This window comes from Podarcis erhardii (genome assembly GCF_964252035.2).
Source record: "Podarcis erhardii genome assembly, chromosome: 13".
NCBI lineage: Eukaryota > Metazoa > Chordata > Lepidosauria > Squamata > Lacertidae > Podarcis > Podarcis erhardii.
The window spans coordinates 47,811,425-47,829,571 of NC_138502.1; the positions used below are offsets into that span (position 1 = coordinate 47,811,425).

An 18,147-nucleotide genomic window follows, 5' to 3' on the forward strand; every position below is an offset into this window, starting at 1 on the left:
CAATAGTCCCACTTCACGGAACACAGTAACACAAACATCCTGTCTCCATCACTTCCCACACTGCGGAGTCAAAACATACGCCATCATGTGATAGACAACAATCCCATGACTGCAATCACGGAGCAGGAATTCTAACAGTGACATGGTCGAGACTCCCAGTAACCCCGCTGCTCATAGGGAGTGCACAGGGCCTGCCTGAAACCCTGCCCCTCTGGGAAATGCAGCGGCTTTCTGAATACCTCAAAGTGCCTTGCTTTAGCTCAGTATGCAGTCTTCTTCTGAAGCCAAGCCACAACCCTAATGGCAACTATCACTTTACCCTGTATAATATCTGACTTGCTCTCCACGGGCAGTGATTTTACTGTGGAGTGGAGGTGGATACACAATGCAATTGTGGCTGTGTGCAGAACACAATGATCTGCTGCACCTTCTACGGAACCTGCAAAAATGTCCCCATCACGAGAATGAGCTTTTGGCCAGTGTTAAACATTGCTTCACTTTTGTCACATGTGGTAAAGGAAGACTAGACAGATTCACCAGTCATTGCCACCCAGGCGAGAAAGCCTCTTCACAGTTTTCTATCCATTTGTACTTAGAAGAGTTGACAAGACTGTCCACCTGAAATAAAAATGTCCTGTCATGCTTTAGCACTTGCTTGTTCCATCAGGTATCTGTCTCTCAGCCATCTCAGAAGCTGCAGACAAATGGAGAAAATGGGAAAGAAAAAGCCCTTCCTAACTTCAGAAGGTGCCTAATGGAGCATCATATTAGAAAGTCATCTTCCAATACCCCTCATAAATTCAAGCCAATTCACTTAAAAAGCATGTCAGTCTCATTTTATTCCCACAACATATCATGCAGTCTATTCCAGATTTTCCAGTCTTTCAACTGTCTAGAACTTTCTTTAAGCTGCAATCCCATGGTTCATGGGAGGGTGTCCAGTATGTGTGTGTGTGCCATAGGATGTTTGAGTCTTGCTATACAAGATGTCCAGTCCCCATGTGGATTTGCTTTGCGGTGCATTTTGTCTTCTGCTTATTACAGTGCATTCTTTGATCATGGATCCAACATATGCAACTGTACAAGTCCCAAAGAGTAATGGAAGGAAATAACTTAATGACTAGTGTAGTATACACCTTTGGAAGCTAAAGCTAAAGGTAAAGGTACCCCTGACTGTTAGGTCCAGTCACAGATGACTCTGGGGTTGCACGCTCATCTCGCTCTATAGGCCGAGCGAGCCGGCATTTGTCCACAGACACTTTTTCCAGGTCATGTGGCCAGCATGACTCAGCCGCTTCTGGCAAACCAGAGCAGCACACCGGAATGCTGTTTACCTTCCTATTTATCTACTTGCACTTTGACATGCTTTCAAATTGCTAGGTGGGCAGGAGCTGGGACCGAACAACGGGAGCTCACCCTGTTGTGGGGATTCGAACCGCCAACCTACTGACCGGCAAGCCCTAGGCTCAGTGGTTTAGACCACAGCGCCACCCGTGTCCTTCTTTGGAAGCTACCACCACTCAAATATTTTGGGGTGGCTTGAGTGTGGAGTTCGCACACAGTTTGGGTGTTACATTAATACTATATTCATACATATACACTGCAGTCGTTACTTCTTCGCTTCAGGATAGAAAATCATCAGCTTGACAAGTATCTATTTGCTGTCAAGGATCTTGACAAGCTTCCTGTACAATCAAATTGGATCCCAAATGTGCTCCAAGGACTTATTGCAAGATGCGAGTCTTCAATTATGTTCTCCCGCTGACCTCATTCTTTGTTTACAGACTGGAAATACGTTGGAGGGGGGGACATATTCCACAGCTCTGTACAGAAATATGCCAATCTGCTGTCATATCCCCACTAAATTAACTACCATGAGAACTATGAAAATGGATATATGTTCTGCGCTTGGAGGAAGCTATCCGAGAGGAACAACAGTGGGAAATGGGACTTCACTATCAAAGAGCTTAATTCTGCCCCCACCTCCCTAGAGTGATTTTCATGCTTTATACCTTCAATGGACCTTTTCCACATAAATTTGTCTAGCATGGAATCCTTATGCATTATGCAAGATCATGGTGTAGGGTAGGAGCAGCTAAATTCCGTTTTATGACGGGGTCAGGTCTATCCTTCAGGCTGGTCATAAATTTTGTTGCGTGTTTGGCCCCACTTCACAATAACAATTGTATAATAAAATATAATACAGTGGTGCCTCGCAAGACAAAATAAATCTGTTCCGTGAGGCTCTTCGTATAGCGGTTCTTTCGTCTTGCAAAGCAAGCCCATTGACAGTTTAGTGGATTAGCGCTATTAGCGGTTTAGTGGCTTTTAGCGGATCAGCTGATAAGCGGCTTATCAGCGGATTTGCTGATAAGCGGCTTAGGGCTTAGGAAAAGGGGGGGAGGGAAAAAACCCCGCAGGAACTCGCAAAGCAAGCCCATAGGGAAATTCGTTTTGCGAAGTGCCTCCAAAACGGAAAACCCTTTCGTCTAGCGGGTTTTCCGTCTTGCGAGGCGTTCGTCTTGCGGGGCACCACTGTACAGAATACAGAATTGTATTTCAAAAAATAATAAAATAATTATTTTAAGAGTCCAGTCAGCTGTGGCCTTTGAAGGGCCCTGAGTGCTCACTGGAAGGACAGATCCTGAAGCTGAGGCTCCAATACTTTGGCTACCTCATGAGAAGAGAAGACTCCCTGGAAAAGACCCTGATGTTGGGAAAGATGGAGGGCACAAGGACAAGGGGACAACAGAGGACAAGATGGCTGGACAGTGTTATAGAAGCGACCAACATGGATTTGACAAAACTCCTAGAGGCAGTGGAAGACAGGAGTGCCTTGCGTGCTCTGGTCCATAGGGTCACGAAGAGTCGGACACGACTAAACGACTAAACAATAAAGGAGTCTCAAAGTGGCTAACAATCTCCTTTCCTTTTCTCCCTCACAACAAACATTCTGTGAGGTGAGTGAAGCTGAGAGAAGTGTGACTGGCCCCAAAATCACGCAGCAGCTGTATGTGGAGGAGCAGGGAAGCGAACCTGGTTCACCAGATTACGAGTCCACTGCTCTTAAGCACTACACCACACTGGCTCTGGAACACGTACCAACCAGGAGGGAAGAATCAGATGCAGAAGAAACGTCAGACCTGGAGGAAGAGGAGGAAGAGGCCGGCCAGGCACGTGAAGGGCCAGGTGCTTCACCCTCCCCTCTCTCCTGCACCAATGTCTTCCAGTACTAGGAGGGGATTAAAGAGGGAGGAGCAGAGGCAGTAGAGGAGGAGTGGCCCCCAGTTGCTGCAAGTGCTCCACAGAGCACAGACCTGGGAATAGCTGCCTAGACCCTAGATTGGTGTGTGTATCCAGAGCTATAGAAGTGACTGTGTTATCTTTGAAAATAAAGAGTTATCTCTCTGCCATGTGCATTCCTTTGGCTGGGAAGTGCTGTGGACATTGACATTATGTTTTGTTCTGCTATTTGTAGCACACCATAACTTTAAAAATAATAATAATAAAATCCCACAATGCAACTGTGGCTACAAAAACCCCAAACCCCCCCCCCCACACAAATTGAATAAGTAGAATACAGAGTCTTCTCTTAAATGTAATTCTCAGCCCTTACCACCCACAGCAGCAGGCAGAAATGTTCCTGCAAATTTCCTCCCTCCTTTCAAGTCAGTCGCTCATTCACACACCCTATAATTAAATTAGAATTAAGAGAAAACATAAAGGAAGAATTTTGTCTGCAGTTGAAAATGACGGGAGAAGCACTTTAAAATATTGTAATTAATTGAATTTGTTGACATGGATGGTGCAGCCAATTAAGACCCAGTGCTTTGGCCCCAGGGCTTTCGTCTGAAGCATCAATTAGATGAGAATCCATGCAATTACCCTTATCGGGGTGCTCTAAAAGAGATAGGAAAGGCAAATGCCAATTTTGTCGTTTCTCTTTGTGCATAAAGAAGGGAAACTTTTGAGTAAAGGTGCCTAATTAAATGTCTACTAAGAGAACTGTGATGATCACAAATGAATGTTTTGATACACCCTGTTTTCATTAGTAAAGGACTTGGAGGGGAATCTCCTGAATCAGAAAAAATGGCTCAACACGGGTTCCTTCATATATAGATATAGATGATATAGATATGGATATCCATCCCAGAAATAGTCAGTTACCTCCCCTAGCTTTCCTCCCTGCAAATATGTGTCTTCAAACAGACACCTAATTGGGAAAAAAAAATATAGCAAATATTGGCTCAGTAGCTTATAAATTAGTTTATTTAATTAGCTATTTTTTAAAAAAACACACAGATGCAATAAACAGATTACCCTTCTAACCCTTTTCTTGGATGCTGAATGGAAATCACCTTGAGCTAGAGAGTGAGGAAATGAATACTAAGGCACGCTGGTTTTATTATGCTGGGCTAAACAGGAGTTGGTTAGGTGTCCGACTTCATGGGGAATGATACTGCCATTTGTCCCCTTCCAGCAAAAGGTTCCAACGCAACTCAAGAGATCATCCAGAAGACCAGGGTTTGCCACCACACATGATCCATATTTTTATAGGTTAATCCCAAATTGGAACGTTGGATTGCAGTTCGATACTGAGGTGGACAATACAACAAAAGATAGATCCAACTGCAAGAGGCAGGCTGGATATCTAAGCCTAGAGTCCATGTTTTAAGCTGAGACTATGTTCCTACAGTAGACCATCAAAGACTTTGTTCTGCTTTAAGAATACCATTTGCCTAACAGAGTACCCCAGCCCCGAGAATAGTGTGTTTGTGTGTGTTTTGAAGACACTCTGTGAGCCATTGGTTTGGAATAAAATGACTGTGTGGAAGCTTCTAGAACAAGCATGTTTATGTCCTGATTCTCCTGCTACCAGAGGAAACCTTCAGAATACTCACAACTTCCGGACAGTGGTCAAGTTTTTCAAGGTTCAAACCAATAACAAAATTCAGACAAATAAGACTTAGGAAAGATAAATATTTAGGTTAAAATATTTCTCACCATTAATGAGCTTTAGGAATGGCCATGAATGTTCACATGACAGTTAAAGTTGTTTCATTTACCTTTGTATGTTGGTTTAGTGAAGTCAAAACCTATTTAACTAATATGAGTGAATCTCCCCCCCCCTTTTTTTCCCTTTTTTGAAGAGAGAGCAAATTGAAGGAATTAAAGAAAATCTGATTGGATTAGTTTAATGAAGGCTGACATTTTCAGCAATGTGGAACAAGATAGTTGGCGTCCTTGGATGCTTCTGAGACATAAGCTAAACATCCAACCAGTCCTGGCTTACATAAATATTAAAGAATGCTGGCATAGAGGCACTCACTTATCAAATGGAGTTGTACAGATAGGGAATTAGCAAATATCTTCTACTCAGCAACAAACTGACATTGGTGCAATGCTGTGCATATCGACTCAGGAGTGAGCCCTATTGAGCTCAATGAGACTTACCCCCAAGTCAGTGTGTATAGAAATCAAAGTTGGAAGACGACATTGGTGCAACCTGCATATCCAACTGAAGAACTGGGTCAGAGAGTACCCCCACATTATATACAGTGATACCTCGAGTTACAGACACTTCAGGTTACAGAGTCCGCTAACCCAGAAATAGTACCTCGGGTTAAGAACTTTGCTTCAGGATGAAAACAGAAATTGTGCAGCGGCAGCGGAAGGCCCCATTAGCTAAAGTGGTACCTCAGGTTAAGAACAGTTTCAGGTTAAGAATGGACCTCTGTAACTAATTAAGTTCTTAACCCGAGGTACCACTGTACTTACTCTGTCAAGAAGAATGCAACCTACCCAAATGCAATTATAGCATCAGCCTGTCTTCTGTTGTCTGACAAACACTGCGATTTTTCAGTGATACTGTGCCTTTAATTAAACACTTCCTGTTCCCAGTTTTTGCCAGTTTTATTTTTCCCCATTAAATGTTGCTGGGGAATTAGTTATGAATTATCCCTCACCCATCTAATAACTTGTTTCCCTATGCTGTTGTTGTTGCTGGTGGTGGTATCTTCTTCTTCTTCTTCTTCCCTATACAGTCATACCTCGGGTTGAATGTGCTTCGGGATGAGCACGTTTGAGTTGTGCTCCGTGGCAACCCAGAAGTAACGGAGTGCGTTACTTCCGGGTTTCGCTGCTTGCGCATGTGCAGATGCTCAAAATGATGTCACATGCATGCGCAGAAGCACCGAAACGTGACCCGCGCACGCGCAGATGCGCGGACACGGGTTACGTTTGCTTCTAGATGCGAACGGGGCTCCAGAACAGATCTCGTTCGCATGTAGAGGTAACACTGTAGTGTAAAATAACACTACTGCATTAGTATAAAAAAAGAAAAAGCATGTAAGGCAACCAGTAAATTAAAGTGCCCACAGAAACCACTGCTCTGGTCTTTGGGTGGGGCTTGAACCTATCTGGACCTTGAATATCAGCATTTCAGCTCTTTGACAGGAGTCAAAAGAAAGACCTGAAGCACAGTACTGCACAGATCTGAGTCTTTTCTGTTCCCCAAACAAGCTCTGCACACATCTGGTCCAACTGGCCAGCATCTTGTAGGGGAAAATACAAGAGCATTAGAGGAAACCTGGGTACCCTGTTAGGTCAATGACAGTTCTCTGTTCTTTCTGGCATGCAGATTGGCTCTCTTTAACTGAACCTGACTTCTGGACTATTGATGTTTGTGTATCAGATTTGGCCAAACACCAGATCTTCAGGTTTGGCCTTTCAGATGACTCTGGCTTCCAGCTGGAAGTTTTGCTGTCATCTCCTGGTGACAGTTGCCCTGACTCTGCTCAGTGCTCTCACTTGGTCGTTTGGCTTAGCTTTAGCTTCAGATCTCATGATAAGACCTTGGATCATTTCAACATGTCTGTTCTGCCTGAGAGACTGGATATTCTTCAATGATGCCGAGGGTCTATTGGGACTCTGACTAATTAATGGGTAATTAATCAGTAATTAACCAGCTGCTCTGAACCAGAATCAATAAAAGAGAAATAACTTGTAAGAAGGAAAAAGAAACGTGGGCGGGATGTTCAGGAACTAACTGGTAAAGCTTTTAACAGTATGGAGGTAAACATTGTGAGTTTACAGTTCTCTTTTTTAAAAAAATAATAATATTTTTTATTATTAATTTTAACATATAAATTATAATACATACCACAAAACTTCACATCTTATACAATCTATTTTTGGACTTTCATCAGCACCTCTGATGATCCACCATTGGAGAGCCAGTGTGGTGTAGTGGTTAAGAGCGGTAGTCTCGTAATCTGGGGAACCGGGTTCGCGTCTCCGCTCCTCCACATGCAGCTGCTGGGTGACCTTGGGCCAGTCACACTTCTTTGAAGTCTCTCAGCCCCACTCACCTCACAGAGTGTTTGTTGTGGGGGAGGAAGGGAAAGGAGAATGTTAGCTGCTTTGAGACTCCTTAAAGGGAGTGAAAGGCGGGATATCAAATCCAAACTCTTCTTCTTCTCTTCTTATCACTTCTTCTGCATTTCTTTCATTCATATTGCCTTTAATTGTCATAACTAACCATCCTCCCCTTTATCCATTTCTGCAATAATCCAAATAATCCACCTCACAAAACTTCTTGCAAACCTACAAACGTAATCTGATCATCACAATTACTTTTCAAATAGTCCATAAATTTACTCCAGTCTTCTGTGAATCTCTGGTCCCGCAGATTCCGAATTCTTCTGGTTAATTGATCTAATTTTGCATAGTCCATCAATTTCATCCTCCATTCTTCTTTCGTCTGTAATTCTTCTTGCTTCCATTTTTGTGCCAATAGCATTCTTGGTAAGTTTACGGTTCTCACTCATATGGGTATGTGAAAGTCCACTGTGCAAGTTGGACTTAACTCTTTATTTGCAAGAACATGATCTGCACAGATTTGGCAGAGTGTCTGACCTAATGAGCACAGCAGTTCATCCCTGGTAGGTCTTGCCCTATGGATCAGTTGCCAAGATTGGCAGTCACTGCCTCCCAGCAACTGTCCCTTCCTCTCCAAGGTATTTCCAAAGCAATTTGAGACTGTGCTTCCACGAAGCCTCCACCCTTTTTATGCCTCTTCTGGTTCTGGGAGACCAAAGGAAAGGGGATCTTGTCGTAGCAGGAAGTGAAGTCACCCATGACCCTTTAGCGGCCTGACTCATCTCTGCCTCTTGACCTCCCTCCTCCCACTTCCCTGCTTCAGCTTCTGACTCTGAGTCTGGTCTTATCTCTGCCACAGACTCTCCCAGATCATTAGGCCCTACCCCTTCTACTTCCAACACCTACTCTCCCCAGTCTTTTCCCTCTGACAACTCATCATCATCCCACCACCACTTCCTAGGCTCTGAGCCATCGTCTCTTGGGGGTTCTCCAGCTGGTTCCCCCCCCCACTGTTTGTCTGCATCCAGCCAGTCCATGACAACAACCATATCTCCACCACTACCACCACCACCACCACATCATCATCTTATCAGACCTTATGGCTTCTTAGATGTTGTTGAGCTCCTTCAATCATCCCTGATCATTGGTCATGCAGGCTGGGACTGATGGAAGTTGGAGTCCAATAATATTTAGAGAGCCACAGGTTCCACATCCCTGGTTTATAGCCTAGCCTTCCTCCTGACATACTAGTTTTCTGAGTGCATGCACAGGTTTGTTAAACTATACAAAAGAGTATCCAAACAGGAATTCAGCCTGCTGTCTGAAATTGTCCAGTGCAGAAAGAATAAGAATAAGAATAACTTATTATTTATACCCCACACATCTGGCTGGGCTTCCCCAGCCACTCTGGGCAGCTTCCAACTGTGTCACATGGTTTTGCCAGTTATGTAGCTCAGAACCAGTTAGTGAAAACTTGCAGAGGGAAGGTTCATAGCCTTCGGGGCATTACAGGCACTGTGTCAGAACAACTTAATGAAGTCATAGAATCATAGAATCATAGAGTTGGAAGAGACCACAAGGGCCATCGAGTCCAACCCCCTTACAATTAACACTTACAATTAAGAAAAGGCATGTCTCTCAGCTACTCTGAGGTTGTGCACCTGATGAGACACTTGCCACAACAGAGAGATCCCACACCTGATTTCAGTTTATGTATCTCCACTATCCAAGCTGTGTGCAAGCAGTCTATGATTTCTCCAGTGTGTAATCTGCTTCTATCCCTCCTGCTTCAATGTTCTTCTAGTCATAGAATCATAGACTCATAGAGTTGGAAGAGACCCACAAGGGCCATCGAGTCCAACCCCCTGCCAAGCAGGAAACACCATCAGAGCACTCCTGACATATGGTTGTCAAGCCTCTGCTTAAAGACCTCTAAAGAAGGAGACTCCACCACACTCCTGGGCAGCAAATTCCACTGTCGAACAGCTCTTACTGTCAGGAAGTTCTTCCTAATGTTTAGGTGGAATCTTCTTTCTTGTAGTTTGGAACCATTGCTCCGTGTCCACTTCTCTGGAGCAGCAGAAAACAACCTTTCTTCCTCCTCTATGTGACATCCTTTTATATATTTGAACATGGCTATCATATCACCCCTTAACCTCCTCTTCTCCAGGCTAAACATGCCCAGCTCCCTTAGCCGTTCCTCATAAGGCATCGTTTCCAGGCCTTTGACCATTTTGGTTGCCCTCCTCTGGACACGTTCCAGTTTGTCCGTGTCCTTCTTGAACTGTGGTGCCCAGAACTGGACACAGTACTCCAGGTGAGGTCTGACCAGAGCAGAATACAGTGGCACTATTACTTCCCTTGATCTAGATGCTATACTCCTATGGATGCAGCCCAGAATTGCATTGGCTTTTTTAGCTGCTGCGTCACACTGTTGGCTCATGTCAAGTTTGTGGTCAACCAAGACTCCTAGATCCTTTTCACATGTACTGCTCTCAAGCCAGTTGTCACCCATCTTGTATTTGTGCCTCTCATTTTTTTTTTTGCCCAAGTGCAATACTTTACATTTCTCCCTGTTAAAATTCAAAAGAGAGGATATCAGGATGCAAAACACACCATTTCCCAGAAGAAGCTGGTACAAAACTATTGAAGCCACATGATGTTATTATCACCTATACCTTGTATAGAACTACAGTATAACTGTATCTGAAGAAGTGTGCATGCACACGAAAGCTCATACCTAGAACTAACTCAGTTGGTCTTTAAGGTGCTACTGGAAGGAATTTTTTTATTTTGTTACAGTATAACTGTCAACTCTGAAGAGATACCATCATTCTGCATTCTTTTGAAACAAATATAGATGTCCTAAGCACCAGCACCTCTGGCAGCAATCCAGCTGCATTTCACTTACAGCTTAATTTATTTTGTACATGTACTAATTGCAGTTGCTGCATTTATTAACCCACAAGCTGTACAAAAGGAGCAAGACTCGTTATTAACAAAAGAAATACATTAAGTCATAAAAATATCAAGAAGTCTTTCACAACCTCCCTTGGCTTCTCATTAACAGCCCTCTATAGCTGGGTAAAAATGGTCAGTTGGAGTAGAAATGGTTTGCACGGTGTAACAACCCATACAAATTATGAATGGATAGCGACACATGCTAATTGTAGAGTCACTTCATGAAGTCCGCAGGCCATTTATTGCAGAACAAGGGCCCAAGTGTTTCCCTTTGTGATATATAATAGCTCTTGCTTTTAAGGGGAAGCTTCTTGTTCCATCAAACAGTACATGCTGCTCTGTAAATAATTCAAGCCCTCTTTTCTTGGGCAGGGGGAAGGCGAGAAACATTTGCTCACAGCACTGCCTGAGTGCAGTGACCCCAGAGCTGCGCTTCTTTGTTATGTCAGACTTTTAAAATGTGTTTTTGAGCCATGAGTCATTTTCATGCTCATGTATGCTCTTTGAGTTATCCTAAGGAAATCTCTAGGGCACCTTTTAGCATAAAGGCCAGAAACCCTTGACAAAAATGGCAAAAAAAACCCACAGCAATTTAATCTCCAAGGGGAAAGTCAAGAAAAATAGAGCGAATGTTGCATTACGTCTGCAGCATTCCTTTACGATGGTGCAGGAGGTGACCTCGCTGGAATTTTCAACCAATTCAGTAACAATATTGCAAAGCGTGCATCATATAAAATATAGTCAGTGCTGTTTTTCTAGAAAAAGAGGTACTGGATCTCACCACAAACTTCTTCCTTCTTCTCTTAGAACGGCAGTAGAGCCCACCTGAGAGGTGCTGGAGCTGAGCTCTGGAGAGCTGGGGGGGGGGGAAGCCCTGAGTATAGTTACAGGTATGAATGACATGTTTACTAATCCTAGTGTCAGTTACAAGAACTGAAACTTACAGTCCTGTGTCAGGGGAAGAACCTCAAGGAGCTTTTTGTGGGGGGCAGGAAGCAGCCTTCATTTCATGTTGATCATCTTCTTTCAAGCAAGCTTCCATAACTTTTGCTCACAGTGATAGAAGGGAAAATACAAAGGTAGTATCCTACCAGTTCTTTAATTTTATTTCAAGGAGTTGTGGAGCGCTTCACATTAAAAAGATTACAAAGTGACTTACAGGAAAACTCAGAATCAATAATGCAACTATAAAATAGCAGATAAAATACAGGAAATATCAGAGCAATAATGCAAGGATAAAACGTCATAAAACAATGAGTTTGGAAAGAATTTTAAACATTTTAGGGTCCCTGTACTTACATTTTCGGCTGTTCTGATATGATTCTCTCCTTTTTAGAGCCCCTCGCTGCATAATTTCTGGCTAGGATCCCACACCCCACTGTGTTCTTTTATAGTTAGCTAATTCACATTTTCATATTTATTTAATGGTCTTAAAAAAAAAAAAAAAGGAGAGTTGAGGAATGATTTCCATTAGTGCTCCAAAAAGCAATGAAATTAAAAATGCATCTTTAGGAAGGGCCAAATCCAATAGGGGTTGGGGAAGTGGCCCTCCCACGGATTTGCCTAGGTGCTGGGGGTTCAGCAAAATTGTCATTGGTCTCGTACTGAGAAATAAGGCAGATACAGCTGTGAGGTGCTTTGAACACTTCAATTATACTAACTACCTATTGATTATCATTATTTAGAGATTTACCCTACATTTCCATTTACTATCTGCATTTTAATGGATTGACTTCATTTTGATACTGAATCTTAATGTAGCAAAAATAATACCTGCAAATGGTTTACAGTGGTACCTCTGATTAAGAACTTAATTCATTCTGGACGTTCTTAACCTGAAACTGTTCTTAACCTGAGGTACCACTTTAGCTAATGGGGCCTCCCACTGCTGCCGCACCGCCGGAGCACGATTTCTGTTCTCATCCTGAAGCAAAGTTCTTAACCCGAGGTACTATTTCTGGGTTAGCGGAGTCTGTAACCTGAAGCATTTGTATCCCGAGGAACCACTGTACTTCTGTCTGGTTCACACACTTGCATTTGGGGCGGGGGGAAGACCAGCTGCTATGTAATAATATTTCATAGATAAAAGAATTACTCATTATGAGCCTTTGAATAAATGTAAGGAATTGTGTCCCACCCAGACATTTCCAAAGGGAAAGGCATTTCATTTTCCAAATCCAGTTGATTAGATAACATTTACGCCTGTTTTGTGTTAAACTATTATTAGCTACTGTGCCATTGAGCCTTAACGCATGCTTACACCTATTAGGATGAATAAAGGGCAGTTTATGCTTGTTCATATCAGGGTCACTACTCGTGTCCTGGTGTGTAATCAGACACACTTTGAGCTTGACCTCCTTTTTCCATGGAGGAATTTCACACATACGGCTTCTGCATTATTGGAGAGCACATGCAGGCCACACAGTTCACAAGCAATGTAACTGTTGTGTAAGGTAAAAAAAAAAAAGCTAAAGGACCCCTGGACAGTTAAGTCCAGTCAAAGGCGACTATGGGGTTGCAGCGCTCATCTCGCGTTCAGAAGAAGAGTTTGGATTTGATATCCCGCTTTATCACTACCCGAAGGAGTCTGAAAGCGACTAACATTCTCCTTTCCCTTCCTCCCCCACAACAAACACTCTGTGAGGTGAGTGGGGCTGAGAGACTTCAGAGAAGTGTGACTGGCCCAAGGTCACCCAGCAGCTGCATGTGGAGGAGCGGGGACGCGAACCCGGTTCCCCAGATTATGAATCTACTGCTCATAACCACTACACCACACTGGCTCTCCGAGGGAGCCAGCATTTGTCCACAGACAGTTTTCCAAGTCATGTGGCCAGCATGACTAAACCGCTTCTGGTGCAATGGAAATTTTAATCACACCGTGATGGAAACCAGAGCGCATGGAAATGCCGTTTATCTTCCCGCCACAGAGGTACCAATTTATCTACTTGCACTGGTGTGCTTTCGAACTGACAGGAGCTGGGATAGAGCAACAGGAGCTCACTCTGCTGCGGGGATTCGAACTGCCGACCTTCTGATCGGCAAGCCCAAGAGGCTCAGTGGTTTAGACCACAGCGCCACCCACCTCCTAACTGTTGTGTTACCCAGGAGGTGTCTTTGTTCTCTCAACACTCAACTCTGGTGTGTGGGGATCCCTTGACCTGTAAGTCAGGGTTTGTATCCAACCATGGCCAGGCCTAATTGAGCTTCTCTTCCAGGTCTTTAGGAGACAAGTAAACAGATTTCTTTTTAAATTCACATTTGAGGTGTGAGGTAGGTAATTGCTCTTCTTCTCTGAATTAAGTTACCAACAGGTTTGATCTTATATAAAATTTTGAGGCAAAGGAAAAGGTGCAAGCAGTTTCAAGACAAGCCGAAAAAGCTTTGCATGTCCTTTGATTCAAGTTATTTCGAAAACTTCCCACATATTTTTCAGGAAAATGGACCTCATTGCAATGAGAAACCTTTCAGACTTCATATTTTCTTGTCACTGACAGCATGTCAGGCTACATTTCATTTAGCTTCATTTAACGGGCCTCTATACATATTCATAAACAGACTTACAACATTATACTGGCTACTTCCGGTCGGCGCCAGCGTTTGATGGCGGTCCTAGCCTCGAGCTCCGAGGCAGGACTGCTCCGTAAGTTCGGGTCTTACCCGCTACGGCAAGCGGGGGACCCCTAAAATCACAGGCGCTGAAGCCTGTGAGCAAGGAGATTCGGTGGGCACCTTTGCGCCCCCCCGGCATCGTGAAAGAGCCTTTTTAAAGGCTCCGGAGCGGCATCGGGGTGAGCGCGGTGCTGAGGATCGCTACCCAGCTTACGGAGTGAAGCCGCGTCGCCATTAACGGAGAGCGCCGATTCCTTTCTGAAATCAACGATTGGCAACAACAATACCCGTGAGTAAGATCGCAAAAGTAAAACGGGACTTAAAAATTTAGAAGATTTGGCTGAAAACGGGAAGGCAAAATTAAGGAAGTCAGCCTCCCGGAACTGCATGACTAACGGAGCAATGAAAAGACTAAGCTGTGTTTAAATGGACTTTCCTTTTAACTCTTATTAAACCAGACATCGAAAGGATCTCCCCCCTGTTGTGCAGGAGAAGGGGGGGAGGAAACAGAATTAATTTAACCTGCAAAAGAAAGGGATAAGGAATAAAAAACCTCTGCCGCCGATACTTCTGGCCAGGCTGCCGGAGCAGCGATCGCCTGAAAAAAAGGAACTGTCAAGTGAGCTGTCAAAGGACAGCGGCTACAAAATAAGACTTATTTTGAAACATACTCGGGACTTTGGTGGATTACAATTTTAACAGTAAAGTGCTACAAACTAAAGACTTTTAATGGGACTTTTGCCTTTGGACTTTCTGTTTCTTTGTTCTGGGTGCCTTTGGATGGTTACAATTTCCTCCTCTAGAGGGCTTTAGTTACATTACGGTGTATCCAGTGGGATTTTCCACTTGCAACTTTCCTGTGTGAATGACCTTGAGTTATGAGTAACCCGTCAGAAGAGATTTCAACAAGAAGTAAAACAAAGCAGGCTCAAAAACAAGCTCAAAAAAGAGGCTCCTTATCAGGAGCAGCAGCTGCACAAGAAAAAATAACAGCAGCATCAATGGAGTCAATGACACAGGCCCTGCTTAAAATAAATCAGTCACTAGAAGTACTCACTAAGCAATCTGCAGAACTTACCAAACAGTCTACAGAGAACTCTAAGAAACTGACGGAGTTGACAACAAGACTAGACCTGAATACAACAACAATTTCATCTAATACAGATTCTATAAACCGTTTGGTTCAAGAATCCACGGAAACAAGGAGAATAGCTGAGAGTGCTAGGTCCACTGCTGAAGAAACCAAAGGAAAGTTTGCGCCTATTGTAAAAAAAGTACATGAACATGATTCAGCATTAGCCCTACTAGAACTGGAAAGGAAAAGTAAGAATCTGAAATTAAGACTGGTTCCAGAAGAGGAAGAGGACAAGCTTGGGGAATTTCTCACAGATAAATTTCAAGACTTCTGGAATGATGAGCTAGATGGAGAGGAAGATGAATTTATGATAACCTCAGCCTTTCGGATTGGCAGGAAGCAAGGGAAGAAGCCAAGAGATTGTTTAATTACCTTAGGATCAAAGGAACAAAGAGACAAAATATTGAACCTACACTTCCAGAAGGCCTTGGTCATTAAAAATTCTCAGATTCAAATCTTCAAGGATATTCCTAAATATTTTTTGGAGGTTAGATCTCAATTTAAAGAACTAGTTGATCTACTTAAGAAGAATAATATCCCATTCAGGTGGGAATTTCCACAAGGGCTGTCCTTTAGCTACAAAGGGAAGAAAATTAAAATAAAAACAAACCAGGATAAAGAGTTCTTTTTGGAAAGAAATCAAGAGGATCTTCAGAAAGGAACTGTCAGTGAGGAGGAAGTACCGGACATCTCAAATCTATCTTTTGGACTGAACCGAGCACCGACCGAGGAGGAACAACAACTTGGTGCAGTCGGTGGAAGATCTACCCAGTAACCAAAATGTCTCTGCAACTCTTCAGTTGGAACTGCAATGGTTTGAACCACCCTCGAAAAAGGGGTCAAGTATTTCATTTATTAAAGAAGGAACATCTAGATGTAATCTGTTTACAAGAAACCCACATTGCCAGGATACATAGAAAACTTTTAACAAATAAGAGATTAGGACAAGAATTTATATCATCAGATAGAGTCAAGAAAAGAGGAGTTGTGATTTATGTCAAGGAAAAATTTGAACCAAAATTGATCTTTAAGGATGATCAAGGAAGATACCTGGCAGTGGAAATCCAAATTCATGGAGAAAAAATATTGATTGTTGGAGTTTATGCACCAAATGAGGGGAAGGCTGAATTCTTCAAGAAGTTGCATGAGACTTTAATGGACTTTTTGGACTTTAAAATTATAATGATGGGTGACATGAATGGAGTCGTCTCTACAAATATGGATAAGGCCCAAAGACAAACAATATCTAATGATGGAAGACTACCAAAGACTTTTTTTGACCTGACTGACACTATGGATCTGATTGATATTTGGAGAACTAGGAACCCTCTGGAAAGGGAGGGGACCTTCTTCTCTGAAGCAAAAATGACATGGACTAGAATTGATCAAATATGGATTTCTAGTAATCTGGCATCAAAGGTTAAAAAAACAGAAATCTGCCCAAAGACCTGCTCTGACCACAATGCTGTCAAGATGGAAATGAAACTGACAACAGCTGGAACCTTTAGATGGAGAATGAATGACACCCTCTTTGGAGATGAGGAAATTTGCAAAAAGGCCCAAAAAACACTTAAAGACTACTTCGAGATCAATTTGAGATCAGACACAGAAAAAAGAATCATTTGGGACGCAAGTAAAGCCGTGATGCGTGGCTTCCTAATACAACAGAATTCAATAAAGAGGAAAAAACAGAATGAGAAGAAAGAGAAAATTTGGAACCTAATAAAAGAAGGGGAGAAGAAACTGAGATCTAAGCCTAAATCCCAGGAGATATTAAGAGAAATAAAATTTTATCAAACACAATATATGGAATTGATGAACCAGGAAATAGAATGGAAAATTAAACAAATGAGACAAAAGACTTTTGAGTCTGCAGATAAATGTGGGAAGCTACTGTCTTGGCAACTGAAAAAGAGACAAAAACTGAATACAGTGACATCACTCGAAGTAGATGGGAAGTCTATTAATAAACCAAATGAGATAAGTAATTGTTTTCAAAGTTTCTTTAAGAAATTATACAAACAAGGGCCAAAAAATGAACAGGAGATAGAAGAATTTATTGGAAAATACGGACTATCAAAAATCTCTGAAAACAACAGAAGGAGTTTAAATGAGAAAATTACAGATCAAGAAATAGAGAGTGCCATCCAGGATATGAAGCTGGGAAAACCACCAGGACCAGATGGACTAACTGCGAGATATTATAAAGTATTGAAGGATTGGTTAATACAACCACTGAAAGAAGTCTGCAATCAAATTTTGGAGGGGAAAAAGGCTCCCGAATCGTGGAAGGAAGCATTCATCTCACTTATACCAAAGACAGAAACTGAGAAACATCAAGTTAAGAATTACCGCCCTATATCACTTTTGAATGTGGATTATAAAATTTTTGCAGACATTCTAGCAAAAAGATTCAAAAAAGTTTTGTTAGAGGAGATTCACAGGGACCAAACAGGCTTTCTACCAGGCAGGCAATTGTCAGACAATGTGAGGAATATTATAGATATTCTAGAACTTTTGGAAACTGATATAAATAGAAAAGCTGTTTTGATTTTTGTGGATGCAGAGAAAGCCTTTGACAATATTTGTTGGAGCTTTATGAAGAGGAATCTCCAAGGAATGGGGGTAGGCAAGAACTTTGAAAATGGTATAAGTGCAATTTATTCTGAGCAAAAGGCTAAACTTATTGTAAATGGTATGGTTATGGATGAAATTCCAATAGAGAAAGGGACACGACAGGGATGCCCAATTTCCCCTCTATTGTTTATATCGGTACTGGAGGTTTTCCTTAATATGATTAGAAGAGACCAGCTGGTTAAAGGTATACAGGTCGGAACTAAACATTATAAGCTAAGAGCATTTGCAGATGACTTAGTTTTGACATTACAACAGCCAGAAACTAGCACAAAAAGAGTTCTGGAACTTATTGAAATATTTGGTCAGGTAGCAGGTTTTAAATTGAATAAACACAAGACAAAGGTGTTGGAAAAAAATCTTACGGTGGGGGAAAAAGATAGTTTTCAAAGAGAAACTGGTTTGGAAATTACTAAAAAGGTAAAATA

General features: G+C 42.4%; 1 long non-coding RNA gene across 1 annotated transcript in view; it reads right to left on the minus strand.

Annotated features, from left to right (window-relative positions):
* The window catches only part of LOC309327236, a 621,761-nt gene that overhangs the window by 358,216 nt on the left and 245,398 nt on the right, over positions 1 to 18,147 (minus strand). The window lies entirely within an intron of this gene.